A 15139-nucleotide genomic window follows, 5' to 3' on the forward strand; every position below is an offset into this window, starting at 1 on the left:
CAGTCATGTTATTTTAAAATTAGAAGGTTTAAGTTAAGCTGGCAATATGTACCTGTTGTACTGATTGTTTTCAGTCAAAATTAAAATATGTTGCATCGTCAACACGTTACTCTGCTTTGTTCCTGTTGTGAGTTGGGTTAAGAATTAGGTGCATTATAATTCAATTCAATTCAAGTTTATTTATATAGCGCCAAATCACGACAAGAGTCGTCTCAAGGCACTTCACATAATAAACATTCCAATTCAGGTCAGTTCATTAAGCCAATCAGAAATAATGTGTCCTATACAAGGAACCCAGCAAATTGCATCAGGTCACTGACTAGTGTCAGTGACTTTTCAGCAATCCTCATACTAAGCAAGCATAAAGCGACAGTGGAGAGGAAAACTCCCTTTTAACAGGAAGAAACCTCCAGAGAATCCTGGCTCAGTATAAGCAGCCATCCTCCACGACTCACTGGGGATCGAGAAGACAGAGCACACACACACACACACACACACACACACACACACACACACACACACACACACACACACACACACACACACACACACACACACACACACACACACACACACACACACACACACACACACACACACACACACACACACACACACACACACACACACAAGCACACACACACAAAGACAAGTAATGTGTCTAGTTATGTTGTGATGTCTTAGTAAATATTCTATTTGGTGAAAGATAAATGTAAATTGTAATATAAAATGTGAGGACCAAGCAACAACCATAGGTTCTCCCCTGAGTACCAACCCAAAATTATTATGTGCACCCCTGTATAATATATATATATATATATATATATATATATATATATATATATATATATATATAGAGAGAGAGAGAGAGAGAGAGAGAGAGAGAGAGAGAGAGAGAGAATAATTGGTTTGAGCTTTTTCTAAAGACATCCTTGTAAGATTAAAATAATTTCTGAAGTCACATGCATCTGTGACATCACAAATGGAAGCTTATAGAAAAGCTTGTTTACGGCATTTAATTCCTAAAACCAAACAGTGACAGAAAATGGATTAATGGAATTTTTCACATTTGCAGTTTTTGTAGGGGCAGTAAAGACCCACATGGTAAAACTAAAAGATGCATAAGGTGAGTTTGGCACAATGTGTCCCCATTAAACAAAAACTAAGTATGAGGGGAAAAAGCAAAGGAAACTGGCATGTCACCACAGCTTACAAGTAGCAGCAATTATAGTAATTTAAAATGATAATATTAGTCTGAAAAATAATTCCCAATTTGGACAAAGAATTCAAAGCCAAACAGTCTTCAAGTCGGATTTTGCAATTTTCATGATGTTTTGACTATGAACTGAAAACAACACTGATTAAAACCCTGCACAGACCAGCTACCAATAAATTAATGTCCACAATGAGGAATGTCTTGTGAAGTCACATCATTCATTTTAATCATAAACAAGTTAGCACAATTACCTTGCTGTATGCTGCTATGCCAAGAAAAAAAGTCCCTTCCATCTATTTCAACCTGCACAATGTTTGATTGTTATTTTATGAGTAAAATACATTTACAGGAGACAAGGCGGCTTTTATCCCATTACATATCTATAATCCAGGTTTTCATCTTTTTTGTGGTTTAATCTGAACTATTTAGAAATGTGTTGCAAATTTTTATGTTCATTATACATTTTTTTGGAAAACAGTTTCAAAACCAGAACAACAATATAAGAAAGTGGCAATACCCATGTGTGTGACTCATTAGTGAAGCAGCTGCAACACATTAACAGAGTCAGCAGAATCATCTCTGCATTTGCTGGAGTGTTGACAGGGTAAATACCATCAGGATGGTTCCAGTTCACTGGATTAGAGGAGTCTTCATTCATGAAGTGGGCTGCATCCAAATCTTATTGAGGAGACGGATCAGAACTCACTGCCAGTATAATTACAAAGAGGAGTTTTATCACCATGAAAACAATCCACCTCAATTATATACTGAGGTAATTAAAAACTACCCCTTTCGTTGTTGAGCCAATGAAATCTCAATCTCTTTATAAGAAGGAAATTAAACTTTGTAATGTTCTTTCTAGAACACTAGCTGGCTCTCCTCCGTGAAAGCCCTCACGGTTGCTTATAATGAGGAAGGATCCGAACCCTTTGGGCTGCTAATTACAGGCCTGATGCCCCTCCCACAGTTTATGGTGTGTAACAATTTGCATAATTAATTGGAGGGTTTTAACAGTAATTGAATAACTGCACGGCTATGACAGCAGCTCTAACACACACACACACACACACACACACACACACACACACACACACACACACACACACACACACACACACACACACACACAATAAATTTGCAAATATTGTCATGGAAGTTAAAAAATGAGATATGTGTTACCGTAGACGGAGCCAAGTGAACATTAAATCCTGCACCCTTTATCTCCACCTTCGTGAGGTGGGCTCAGGCGGGATGCTCACCCAGTTGCTGTGGTCTTTGCAGGGTCATCAATCTCAGAGAGTTATATCAGTGGAATCAGCAGAGAAGCATCCCATTCATGTTTCCTCACTGTGCTCAATGGGTTGATACTGGAATACAGCAAACAACGGGGAATGAGTCTACAATCACCAGCATTCACACCTCTATGAAAAACTTGCTTTAAAACTACAAATCCATTTAGCTTGTTCTCACAATTCCAGTTTTTTAATAAAGTCCCATTAGTCATCACACACTGGTGAAATCACATTTCCTCATTTGACCCATCCTCGTGGGGAGCAGTGAGCTGCAGCAGTGGGTGTGTTCGTTATTCTGTGGTTTAACCCCCCAATCCAACCGCTTAAAGCTGAGTTTCAAGCGGGGAGGCATTGGATCCCATTTTTAAAGTTTTGGTAAGACCCGACCGGGATTTGAACCGGGATTTATATTAAACTATAAATTATTATTTTGTTGATATGTTTTCATCAGCAAATTTAAACGTATAAATGGTAAAGGGTCTATATTTGTATAGCGCCTTTTTAGGGTTCTACAACCTCCGAAGGTGCTTCACAACACAATCAGTCATCCACACATTCACACACTGGTGGGGATGAGCTATGATGTAGCCACAGCTGCCCTGGGGCACACTGACAGAGGCGAGGTCCCTCCGAAGGAACCGCCACCAGCAGGCAAGACTGGTTAAGTGTTTTGCCCAAGGACACAACGGCAGAATTCTTTGGCGGGAACCGGGATTGAACCTACAACCTTCCGATCACTGGACAACCTGCTCAACCTCCTGAGCTACTGCAGCCCTTAAAAGATAAACAAATCAGTTTGTACAGTAATTAAATAATAAATGAGACTGATAAATCATACACCATACATTGGTGATTTTCTCAGTCCCTACACCTCCAGCAGGTCCCTGAGGTCCAGTGATCAAAGCCTACTGGTTGTGCAGTGCACCAGGCTAAAGACCAAAGGTGACAGATCATTTGCTGCTGTGGCCCCCAGACTCTGGAACTCTCTCCCCCTGAGCCTGAGATCAGTGGACTCAGTGGTCTCCTTAAAAAGCAGCTGAAGGCTCACCTGTTCAGTTTAGTTGTGACCTTCTGTTGTTTCTTCATCACTAGCTTTTTTTCAAGCTCCTGCTTCTCACAATCCTATCCTACCTTTGTCTTGTTTATGATGTTCTCACGCTATATATTTTAATCACAAATTGTTATTAATTTATTTTTAAAAGAACATTAGTGGCAAAACATTCCATTGATAGTTTACCAAACCTCGGTCAAACTTTAGCCCTTTTTAGGAGACACACCATGCAGGAAAATCTTTGTAATACTGCCGCCATGATGTGTCTTATGGATACGCTGTGGTGGCATGCCGTTGCAGGCTGCACAGACCCAACCATGATGAACTTTTACCAAACAAGTTCCTCAAAGACCAGGAGCTGATTCATCAGACTCGGTCCATCGTTGAACCCTCTGGAGGTAGGCATTGCAGATTAGCAACTGTTAACACCTACCTACCTGGTTACTCCACATATGTTTTTCATGAGCATTTTTTTAACTCAGAAGTACTCCTGAAGGACTTTGTTGTTCATCCTTTTATCAAAACTTATTTTGAGCCTGAGAGGGTTAAACCCAAATGTGTGGAACATCATCAGTCCGAATACTGAGTCAATATTGTTGTGAAACTGTTGGCTAAGTCAAAATCAATGGATCTGTTATAAGGGTAAATCAAACAAAGTTAATGCTTATGTGAGTTTGGACTCTGAAGATGTTCTCAACACATCAGCAAGGACTGTTCACAAACACCATCATGTAAAAGCTGCAGAGTCAAACATGACACGGATAAATCATCGGGGAATCAAGTAGCCTTATAAGTGGCATTTGTCCTATTTGCTGGTGCTCAGGTGATCTAAGACCAAGGAAGTGACCTTAAAATATAAAGAGGGACTACAGGATTATTTTTAAAAGAAGGCAGATGGAAACGATGTGTCAAAATCCAATGAAGGTGTCCGCTAATCACGTGAGCCAAACCGTCATCTGTTGTTGTGCTTAGTGTTCCTACAATTTTCTCATTATTAATGGGCTGTGGTCCTTATGCAGGGAGCAGATGGGATTCTCATAACAGATCATGAGTTTACGTCACTACCAAATACACTGTGTGAAGAAGTGAAGAGCAAAATAAGTAAAAAGCCCATTCCTGGGTGCTTGAAGCAACTCCAAATGTGATGTCACTGCTAATCCCATCAGGAAAATAGCTAAATCCGCTGCTTCCAGGCCTCAGTCACACAGATTGGCCATGGCAGCAGCCATGGAAGGGATAGGCCTATAAATAGGACACGAAAGGAGCAGCCTCTGGTGCTGTCAATGGGGACCGGGTGGCAGACGATTCTCCTCCAAGGTGGGTGGTCGCAAACACAGAAGAATGGAGAGGATTCCCCTTGTGACTTGGTGCCAAAATGCTTATCCTCTAATGTCATGCCTTTACAGTGACAAATGCAGGCAGAGTATCCAGCAGGCAGAGCAGCAGACAGCATGCTCTAACACTCAAACAACCACCGATAGGCTGTGACTTTGCTGCAGGAAGAAAACAGAATTAAATCTGGTTTAGCAATGATAAAAGGTAACCACTAAGCTAATAAGCTAAGAACGGTTGGGTGGGTTGGCCATAAGATGATGGTAAATATCAAACAACACGAGCTCTTTACTAGTCAGTGTATTTTTGTGGCAAATGGGTGAAACAGTTTGTGAGATTTTTGTTTAATGTAAAGTAACCTGTTTCTGTTTCAAAAAGTTCCTCCTTGAACCGTCACCTTATCGTGGTGGAGGAGTTTGAGTGCCCTAATGATCCTAGGAGCTATGTTGTCTGGGGCACTTTGTGTCCCCCATGACAAATTGGTCTTAGGTGAAGGGTGAGACAAAGAACGGTTCAGAGGATCTTTCATGGATGAACTATCAAAGAGTCGGAGTACCCGGCCCGGAGGATTACCGGGGTCCCATCCTGGAGCCAGGCCTGGGGTTGGGGCCTGTGAGCGGGCGCCTAGTGGCCGGGCTTTCGCCCATGGGGCCCCTTTGCTGGAGTTGCTCCGGGTGAGAGGCGGAGGGCTGGGGTTGGCTTTGTGTTAGCCCCAAGACTCTGCCTGTGTGTTGGGGTTTACCCCGGGGGGTGAGAGGGTAGCTTCCCTGCGCCTTCGGGTCAGGAACGGGTCCTGACTGTTGTTTGTGCTTATGGGCCAAATATCAGTTCAGATTACCCACCCTTTTTGGAGTCCCTGGGATGAGTGCTAGATAGTGCTCCATCAGGGGACTCCATCGTCCTGCTGGGGGACTTCAATGCTCACGTGGGCAATGACAGCATGACCTGGAGCAGTGTGATTGTGAGGAACGGCCCGCCTGATCTGAACTTGAGTGGTGTTTCGTTATTGGACTTCTGTGCAAGCCGCAGTTTGGCCATAACGAACACCATGTTCGAACATAAGGATGCCCATCAGTACACTTGGTACCAGGGCAGCCTAGGTCGCAGGTCGATGGTAGTAGTAGCAGTGATGTTTATTTGACATGGACACAGCAATTACATTGGACGAACCAGATGCATTGTTTAGTGTGTTAGCACACGTGCTAATTTGCAACACTTATCCATAGAACCTTTCTAAAAAGTAGAGTACATTTAAATAAAATACAAAGAGATCAACAATAAATCAAACAGAAAACAGATAAAAATTGCAAACAATTTTCAATAAAAAAGAATAAAAAAATGAAACAAGGCAATTTGAGCAGCAATGTAAGACTTTAAAACTATTCATGTAGACATTGTTGTCTAGACTTTGACCATTTTTTGAGTTCTTTGTTAAAAACTTTACTGTCCGTTTCTAGTTTTAGGTTCAGCAGGTAGAGAGTTCCAAAGTTTGGCTCCCTTTACAGAAAGAGCAGACTGACCAAAAGAAGTCTTGCACCGTGGGACGAGACAATCGCCGCAGATGGAGGCTCGAGTGATTGTTCTATGAGAGCTCTGACGTCTGATGGCCACAGTAGAGAACTGTTTAGACAAGTTATCATTTAGACAATTGAAAAAGAATCTTAGAGTGCTGAAGTTAATAAAATTTTCAAAAGTGAGAAGATTATGTTTCCTTAAAATGCAACAATGATGCCATTTCAATGGTTTCTGGTCCATAATTTTTATTGCTTGCATGTATATTAAGACTATAGGTTTTAGAGTGGTGGATGAAGCCTGTGACCATGATGTAATGCAATATTATAAGTGGGGAAAGATCAGTGCATGCATGTACAGTTTAGCAGTTTGGTGTGACAGGTTCCTTCTAATAAAACGGAAGCAGTTTAAATTTGTTTTAACCTTATTACAGACGTGCATAACATGACTGTCAAATTTTAGGTGTTTGTCTAGGATGATCCCAAGGTACTTCACATCACTCCTTACTTCAATGATTTCCTCTTTAATCCTAACCTGAAATAGTTCCTGTCCTGATCAGGCCTATTTGTCATGGAGAAGCATATGGACACAGTTTTTTTTAACATTAAGAGTTAGGTGGGATGACTCTAGCCATTCTGAGATGTCTGATAAAGCCTGCGTCAGGCACTCTCCTGCCAGGCCAGGTGTTTTTGTGGTCACATAAATGACGGTGTCATCAGCATACATCTGGCAGTTGATGCCTGAGCAGCTCATCGGAAGGTCATTAATGTACATTGTAAACAGCAATGGACCAAGCACGGATCCTTGTGGTACACCCATGTTGTTTGCAAGCAAACTTGACTTGACCTCATTAACCCTAACACACTGCTGTCTACCCTCCAGGTATGAACTGAACCATTTCAAAGCTTAGGTGATATTTTAAATTTCATTAGTTTATTAAGTAAGACGCTGTGGTTTACTGTGTCAAAAGCCTTTTTTAGATCCAGAAACACTTCCCCTACAACACATCCTTTATCCAGAGAAGTTTTGATCTTTTCAAGCAGATAACAATTTGCAGATTCTGTGGAGTATTTCTGTCTAAAGCCAAACTGCTGTGGATAAAGCAGTTGGTTGGACTCTAAGTGATCCATTAGTTGCTCAGCTACAATCTTTTCTAGGGTTTCTGGGTCCTGTGTCGCTGGGTCCCGGGCTCGGCCGGCTAGGGGGTGGGAGGCTGCGGGCGGGCCTGTGGGCTTGCCGCTGATATCTCCCGGGACTCTGCCGGCTGCTGGTTGTGGCCCCCCGGGGCGATCCTCTGTGCCTCTCGAGGGGGGCGGGGGCGCGTGTACACACAGGTGCTCACATGGTGCTCTCAAAAGTATGGGCTTGGGCACGTTAAACACAGGTCTTAAGACTATGGTGGGCACTTAATGCACTGTGATTTATTATCGTGATTCTTCAGTTAAGCAATGTTGATTATATATTTTTTCATCAAGTTGACGCAGTGATAGCTAGATCTTGTTGTATTGTGGTTGTGTCCATTTTTTTTGTCCTTTTGCTTTTTTTTTTGTCTTTTTCTGCAGGTCTAGAAGCAGACTCTTGTTCATTGTTTATTTTTGTGGAACCATCCCCCCCCCCCTCTCCCCACCTTTTCTTTTCCTTTCTCTTTCACCTCTGTCTCCATGTCTGGTCGGAATTACCAAGCATTCAACAACAGTAACAATAAAGTTTTAAGTATCAGGCATGACATTAAAAGCAAACGCTTTGATGCTCCACCTGAGAGTAAATCTGTAAGGCTTGTCGAAAAAAAAAAAAGGAAACGCCTGGCAGAAGAAGCTGTCAAGACGGTCTTCAACTCCCACCTCCGGCAGAGCTTTTACCGCGTCCTGAGAGCAGTGGGGGACATTGACTCCGAGTGGGCTTTGTTCCACTCTGCGATGGTTGAGGCGGCTGTTGCTAGCTGTGGTCGCAAGGTGGCCGGTGCCAGTCATGGTGGCAACCCTCGTACCAGCTGGTGGACATCAGAGGTTCGGGGAGCCGTCAGGCTGAAGAAGGAGGCCTACAGGGCGTGGCTGATCTGTGGGTCTCCGGAGGCAGAAGAGAGGTACCGGATAGCCAAGCGGGGTGCAGCAGTGGCAGTTGCCAAGGCAAAATCTCGGGTGTGGGAGGAGTTTGGTGAGGCCATGGAGAAAGACTATCGATCAGCTCCAAAGAGGTTCTGGTAAACTGTCTGGCGCCTCAGGAGAGGGAGGCAGCAACTCGCTCACACTGTTTACAGTGGGGATGGGGAGCTGCTGACATCTGTTGGGGCTATAGTCAGGCGGTGGAAGGAATACTTTGAGGAGCTCCTCAATCCCACCTACGCGCATTTCGAGGAGGAACCAGAGCCAGGAGACCTGGGGATGGACTGTCCAATCTCGGGGACAGAAGTTGCTGATGTAGTCAAACAACTACACAGCGGCAGAGCACCGGGGGCGGATAAGATTCGTCCTGGGTATCTCAAGGCTATGGATGTTGTAGGGCTGTTGTGGTTGACACGGCTCTGCAACATTGCGTGGTCATCGGGGGCAGTTCCTGTGGAGTGGCAGACCGGGGTGGTGGTCCCCATCTTTAAGAAGGGTGACCTGAGGGTATGTTCCAACTATAGAGGGATCACACTCCTCAGCCTCCCTGGAAAGGTCTACTCCAAGGTACTGGAGAAGACATTCCGATCGATAGTTGAATCTCAAACTGAGGAGGAGCAATGTAGTTTTGTCCTGGCTGTGGAACTGTGGACCAGCTCTATACCCTTGCAAGGGTGATGGAGGGGGCATGGGAGTTTGCCCAACCAATCCACATGTGTTTTGTGGATTTGGATAAGGCTTATGACCATGTCCCCAGTGGCAACCTGTGGGGGACGCTCCAGAAGTATGGTGGCTTTCTGTTAAGGGCCATTCGGTCCCTTTACCAGAGGAGCGTGAGTTTGGTCCGCATAGCCGGTAGTAAGTCGGACCTGTTCCCGGTGAGGGTTGGACTCCGCCAGGGCTGCCCTTTGTCACCGGTTCTGTTCATTACTTTTATGGACAGAATTTCTTGGTGTAGCTGTGGTGTGGAGTGTGTCGAGTTTGGTGGCAGGAGAATCTCTTCTCTGATTTTTGCGGATGATGTGGTCCTCCTAGATTCATCCAGCTCTGACCTTCAGCTCTTGCTGGGTAGGTTTGCGGCCGAGTGTGAAGCGGCTCAGTTGAGGATCAGCACCTCCAAATCTTAGACCATGGTTCTCGACCGGAAAAGGGTGGTTTGCCAACTCCAGGTCGGGAGAGAGGTTCTACCTCAAGTGGATGAGTTTAAGTATCTCGGGGTCTTGTTCACGAGTGAGGGTAGGAGGGATCGGGAGATCGACAGGCGGATTAGTTCTGCGTCTGCAGTGATGCGGACGTTCAGCCGATCTGTCATGGTGAAGAGGGAGCTGACCCAGAAAGCCAGGCTCTCGATTTACCGGTCGATCTATGTCCCATTTCTCACCTATGGTCATGAGCTTTGTGTAATGACCGAAAGAACAAGATCGCGAATACAAGCGGCCGAAATGAGTTTCCTCTGTAGCGTGGTCGGGCTCAGCTTTAGAGATAGGGTGAGGAGCATGGACAGTCGGGAGGGACTCGGAGTAGAACTGCTGCTCCTCCGGATCGAAATGAGTCAGTTGAGGTGGTTTGAGTATGTGGTCAGGATGCCTCCTGGATGCCTCCCTGGGGAGGAGTTTCGGGCATGTCCTGCCGGCAGGAGGCCCCCGGGTCGACCCAGGACACGTTGGAGAGGTTACATCTCCAATCTGGTCTGGGAACGCCTTGGGGTCCTGCCGGAGGAGGTGGTGGAAGTGGCTGGGGAGAGGACTGTCTGGAGCTCCCTAGTTGGGATGCTGCCCCCACGACCTGGACCCGGATAAGTGGAGGAAGATGATGACGACGTAAAGTAACCTGATATATAGCTTAGTAAAAATAACATAATGAAAAGTAAAAGCTAAAATATGGACGGACATTGCTGGCCACTAACAACAAAACAACACTTGCAAGATCCTTTCCAAAATGTCTCAAAAATAATAGGAGGGTCTTTAAAGAGCAAGTAACGTCTAAATTAACTTTTTTTTTGCTGATAACACTGTATAAATGAGTGTCTAATTGTGTTTTAAATGTGTATATTCATTATTTTAGCATTTTGGGGCATTTTCTTTAAAAATGAAAAATTCTGCCTAAATACCACAGTACAGTGCCACCTTCAGCTTAAAACATAGAATTTGAGTCATTTTGAATACACTTTAGCCATTGGCTAAATAGTAAGATACTCCGTAAACCAGTAGAGTACTACGTAGCAGCTCTGTGTCAAAGTTATGCAAGCATCGAGAGTCTCGGCCACGCCTTGTGGAGAGTTGGGAGTTGGATTTGCAAGTGAGTGTCGGACGGTTAGCGGTAGTTCAGCATTAGCATATAGCATTAGCATATCATACTCTTTAGCATAGCTTTTAGTGTTATACATACTTATTTAGTTTTAGCATGGCTGTTGGATATTGTAGTTTAGTTAGTGTTTAGCTGTTAGTGTTATTAGGAAAGTAGTTCGGGTTTAGTGTTCCATGTCGTGTTAGTATGGTGAGAAGGTGTAGTGTAGTGGGTTGCGGTGGCTCTGTGGGGTTGCACTCCTTTCCACTGGACTTAGAAATTAGGCGCCAGTGATTGCGCGCAATCGGTGTACAAGAAAACAGTCAGCTCCCGCCTGGTGCTGTAGTCTGCAACCAGCATTTTACCCGCGATTCGTTCACCAACATGATGGAGTTTGAACTGGGTTGTTCTGCACGTCTCCGTTTGAAGAGGGAGGCCGTGCCCACGGTGGCTCTAACACGATTTAGATGCAGCCCACCGACTCTGCTCCCCCACTGTGGCGGGCTCCAGTTTGAGGTGAGTAAGATAAATAAAAATTTTAACATCTTCTAAAGACAATTCCCTACCTAAATGCAAAGTTTGAGAGACGTGGTTCACTCCATTTAGCTAATATCAGTCTGCACTGCCTTCGGGCTGATTTGTCAAGTTCACAAAATGTGGAACGGGATGTAAGGTTAGAATTGTGGCGAATCAGAACACATCTCAAAGCCCTGGCCGATGAAACGGTCCACATGACTTACTGTCAGGCTCGGAGAAAATTCGGGTTGTTTTTGTGTCAGTCGGTAATTCTGCTAACAGTGGCTCTAACTGACGCAGCACAGCATTACAGCGTGAAATCCAGCTTTACACCAAAGCGTGACCCGGTTCTGTGAGGAATTCTGTTCAGGAGGTCACATTTCAGGCTGTCTTCACATCATATTTGACTGACTTTTACGTTATAATAATGATCACACACTAGGAATGTTATAAAGCGCCTATATAGGACAGTTTCTTTTGTGTATTATCTGACTTTATAAACTCCAACAACAATGTGCTTCTATTTTTTTTATCAGGCTAAATCTACCCAAGACGTTGACTGTCAGACTGATTTAGTAGTCTGCAAGAATGCACTTGTCCAGGCTGACGTGAAGCCTTACCGACGTAGCAAAGGTGAATTATTTTTAATAATCTTCTATGTAAACATTTTATTATTACCTTCTAGTTTAAATTTGTTTTACAGATTATTGTTTCACATGATTTTATGCTCTTTTAAACATTTACAAATGTGCTGCTTCTTTGTTTTTTACATAGCCACCCAGTTTAGAGCTCACAGCCTCAGTGTGTCTTGTGACACAGGGACCATGAAGGAAATTCATCTTCCAGAAAGTCCCAGAGCAGCGTCCACACCCCCTGAAAAGACCAAGATGTGAGGTGTCTGCTGTTGATCCCAGCTTCCACCTCAGTGACAGTGCAATCTCAGTGAACTGTTCAAGGTAAAAAAAAAATAAAAATTATAACATTTTAGAATTTTTAAGATATTACCATATATATATAAATGTATGTGTTCTATACAGCTCTTTCACTGAGGTCCATCCGCAGAAGGACAAGAAGTACATTGTTCATGAGGAACAGTTGCTGGGGCTGTTCAGAAGGTGTCCCGTTTGTACCGGTCGTTGTGTTGTGAACACAACGACAATCGGCACACTGCTCCATGTGACACAACGGTGTTCATGCTGTGAGCACTACAATGAGTGGTCCAGTTAGCCCATGGTGAACAGCATCCCAGCAGGAAACCTCCAGCTCTGTGCTGCTGTCCTTTTCACAGGCTCATCATTTAGCCAGATTTCTAAGGTATAGCCCAAAAATGTTTAGGTCAGTTTTGATAAGGTCTGTGCATCTCTCATTTAATGAGTTAACTTTTCATATTTCAGTTCCTGGGTACCTTCAATGTGCAGGGACTGTCCAAGCAGACATTCTGTCGACATCAGGCAAAGCTGTTGATTCAAACAAAACTTTACCTTGGGCATTTCTCTGCAGCACACATTTTCTCTGGCAGACAATGATGTGCAGGGGCCGCAGGTGCACCTGTTGAGGCAGTCATACAATGTTACTTTTAGCTAAGCTAAATACAGCTTTAGCTGTGGCAAAAAGCTACTTACCACTCAGAGACTGGACCCATTCGATGCCTTGATACTCCTGCTGGCTCGGCACCAGGGGACTCGGACAACTCACGGGCTGGTGGCTCAAAAAGATACGGTTCAGGACTGCTTGCTTCCCCCCAAAAGCCCTCCTCACTATCCTCTGGGGAAGAAGGTGGAGAAAAGTCCTCCACCTCAAATGACTGCTCTGAGCTAGTGTCGCTCTCTGTCGCCATCTGGCTTCAAATTTTCATATGTCAATTATGGTCGTAGCTCCGCCTTCTCTGTCTTACAGGAAACGCCTCTTTGTGCCGCATTTTTCAAAAATGAAATGTAGGTGGAGTAAGACTCTGAGGGGGACATTACCACTTCTTTAAAGGGACACTAGGCAGTTGTGGCTTGCTTCACCACCCCCTAGTGTCCGTTTTAAATCACTTCCGTAACAGCGATTGTTTTCCCCTTCTCACTGTAAATGTGCTTCTTTATTCGTGTTGTGTAATATTATGTTTGTCTTTAATTTATGTTGTTATTTTAATGTACCAGTAACAATGTTGCTTTTTTATGAGCAATGTATCAGAAACAAAGTGAGTTAAAAACAAGATAAATTCCTTTTCCAAATAACCCCCTAATTCTTTGCAGGTGTCTGCAACTCTGCTAAATTCATCTTCTGTGAGTCAAAAATTGAAATCAAAGTTGGATAATTTCGTGTTGGTGATTCAATTATGAATAAAGAAAATTACTGAGGCATAACACCCATATTACCAGTAAAAATTCAGTCTGATTCTAACTGACTTGTTCATGTTTTCTTCCAATTTATTGTCTCCAATTTTGTGCCCAGAAGTTAAAGCAGATGAAATACTGGTTTTTGAAATCATTAGGAATGTTCCGATCATATTTTTGCTCCCGATCCAAATCAGAGTCTTTTGACTTTGATTCATGCTGATACCAAGTCACGATCCGATACTTCAGCAAAGCATTAAAATGAGAAGAAAAAAGGGAAAACACATCCAAGTTTTCCCTTTCCATTATTATTTAGATATTTCTTTCTTTCTGTATTTGTCCTTTCCTTAGTTTATCTGCCAAAAATCACTTGTTTAGGAAGCACATTGATAAAAAAATGTGTAAATATGAGTATATTTAAAAGCAGCGGCTCAATTGAGTAGTGCAGGGAGACACACGGCACATGGTCTATCATCACACCTGTAGCTACTGGCAGTCCCGTGCGGTCAGCTCAGGTGCTGCAGAATGAGAAACCACAATGTTTTGCTGTTCATCTGCAATTTCTCTGTGTTTATTAATGCATTTTGTTGTCTGTCTCCGTGTTTTTGTTAGAGATGCTGCTGTAAACTAGGACATAATGCTGACCGATGATTCATCTTAGCACCTGAAGAGAAGAAAGCCGAAGAAAAAGTAAAATGGTGAATGCTCTGTACACACTGACACGCTGGGCTACGTTGTAGCTCATCCCCGAGCTACGATGTAGCCACAGCTGCCCTGGGGTGCACTGACGGAGACGAGGCCTGCTGAACAATGGCACCACTGGTCCCTCCGACCACCACCAGCAGGCACGGCGAGTTAAATGCCTTGCCTAAGGACACAAGTAGTTTGTTTTGAAGGCAGCTTATTTTCCAGCATGTTGAATGCTCAGTATGCACACATTACAAGTGGCTGACACACTGCCTTTGCTGTCAGGTTTAAAATACCACCAACACACAGACATGTTAGCTCTCCCTGGGAGACACGTTAGCTTTGCATTAGCCTACAAAACAGCAGCATGTTACGTGTCTGAATCTCCACCTGCCATAAATTGAGTGATGTGATTGTGTTGTTTTCATCCAAGAAACAAAGAATACTGATGTAGAAGAACTTGTTGAGATTTAAACTAAGCCATTGCTGTTCTATTTGAAAATATCTGTTTCGGAGAGAAAATCAAGTCCAATTTCTTGTTTTATAAGGTTAAATTCAATCTTTTTCACCTGATTCCGATCTTTTCAAAATCATGTGATCAGATCTGAACATCCCTAGTAAATATGTAGGAATCAAATGTCTACAAACTGATTCTGATTCATATGAAATGAGATTTATAATGAAAAACTCACCTTTTAAATCATTTGTCCTCTCTATGTGGGTCTCTGCTGCCTTTATAAACACTCTAAATGTGAAAAAGACTGCATCCACCCACGTTGTCTTTAGAAAATATGTGCCCAAAACAATCTGTTTCAAAAAGTTCC

Source organism: Nothobranchius furzeri, chromosome 1 (assembly GCF_043380555.1).
Source record: "Nothobranchius furzeri strain GRZ-AD chromosome 1, NfurGRZ-RIMD1, whole genome shotgun sequence".
In the NCBI taxonomy this organism is placed as follows: Eukaryota; Metazoa; Chordata; class Actinopteri; order Cyprinodontiformes; family Nothobranchiidae; genus Nothobranchius; species Nothobranchius furzeri.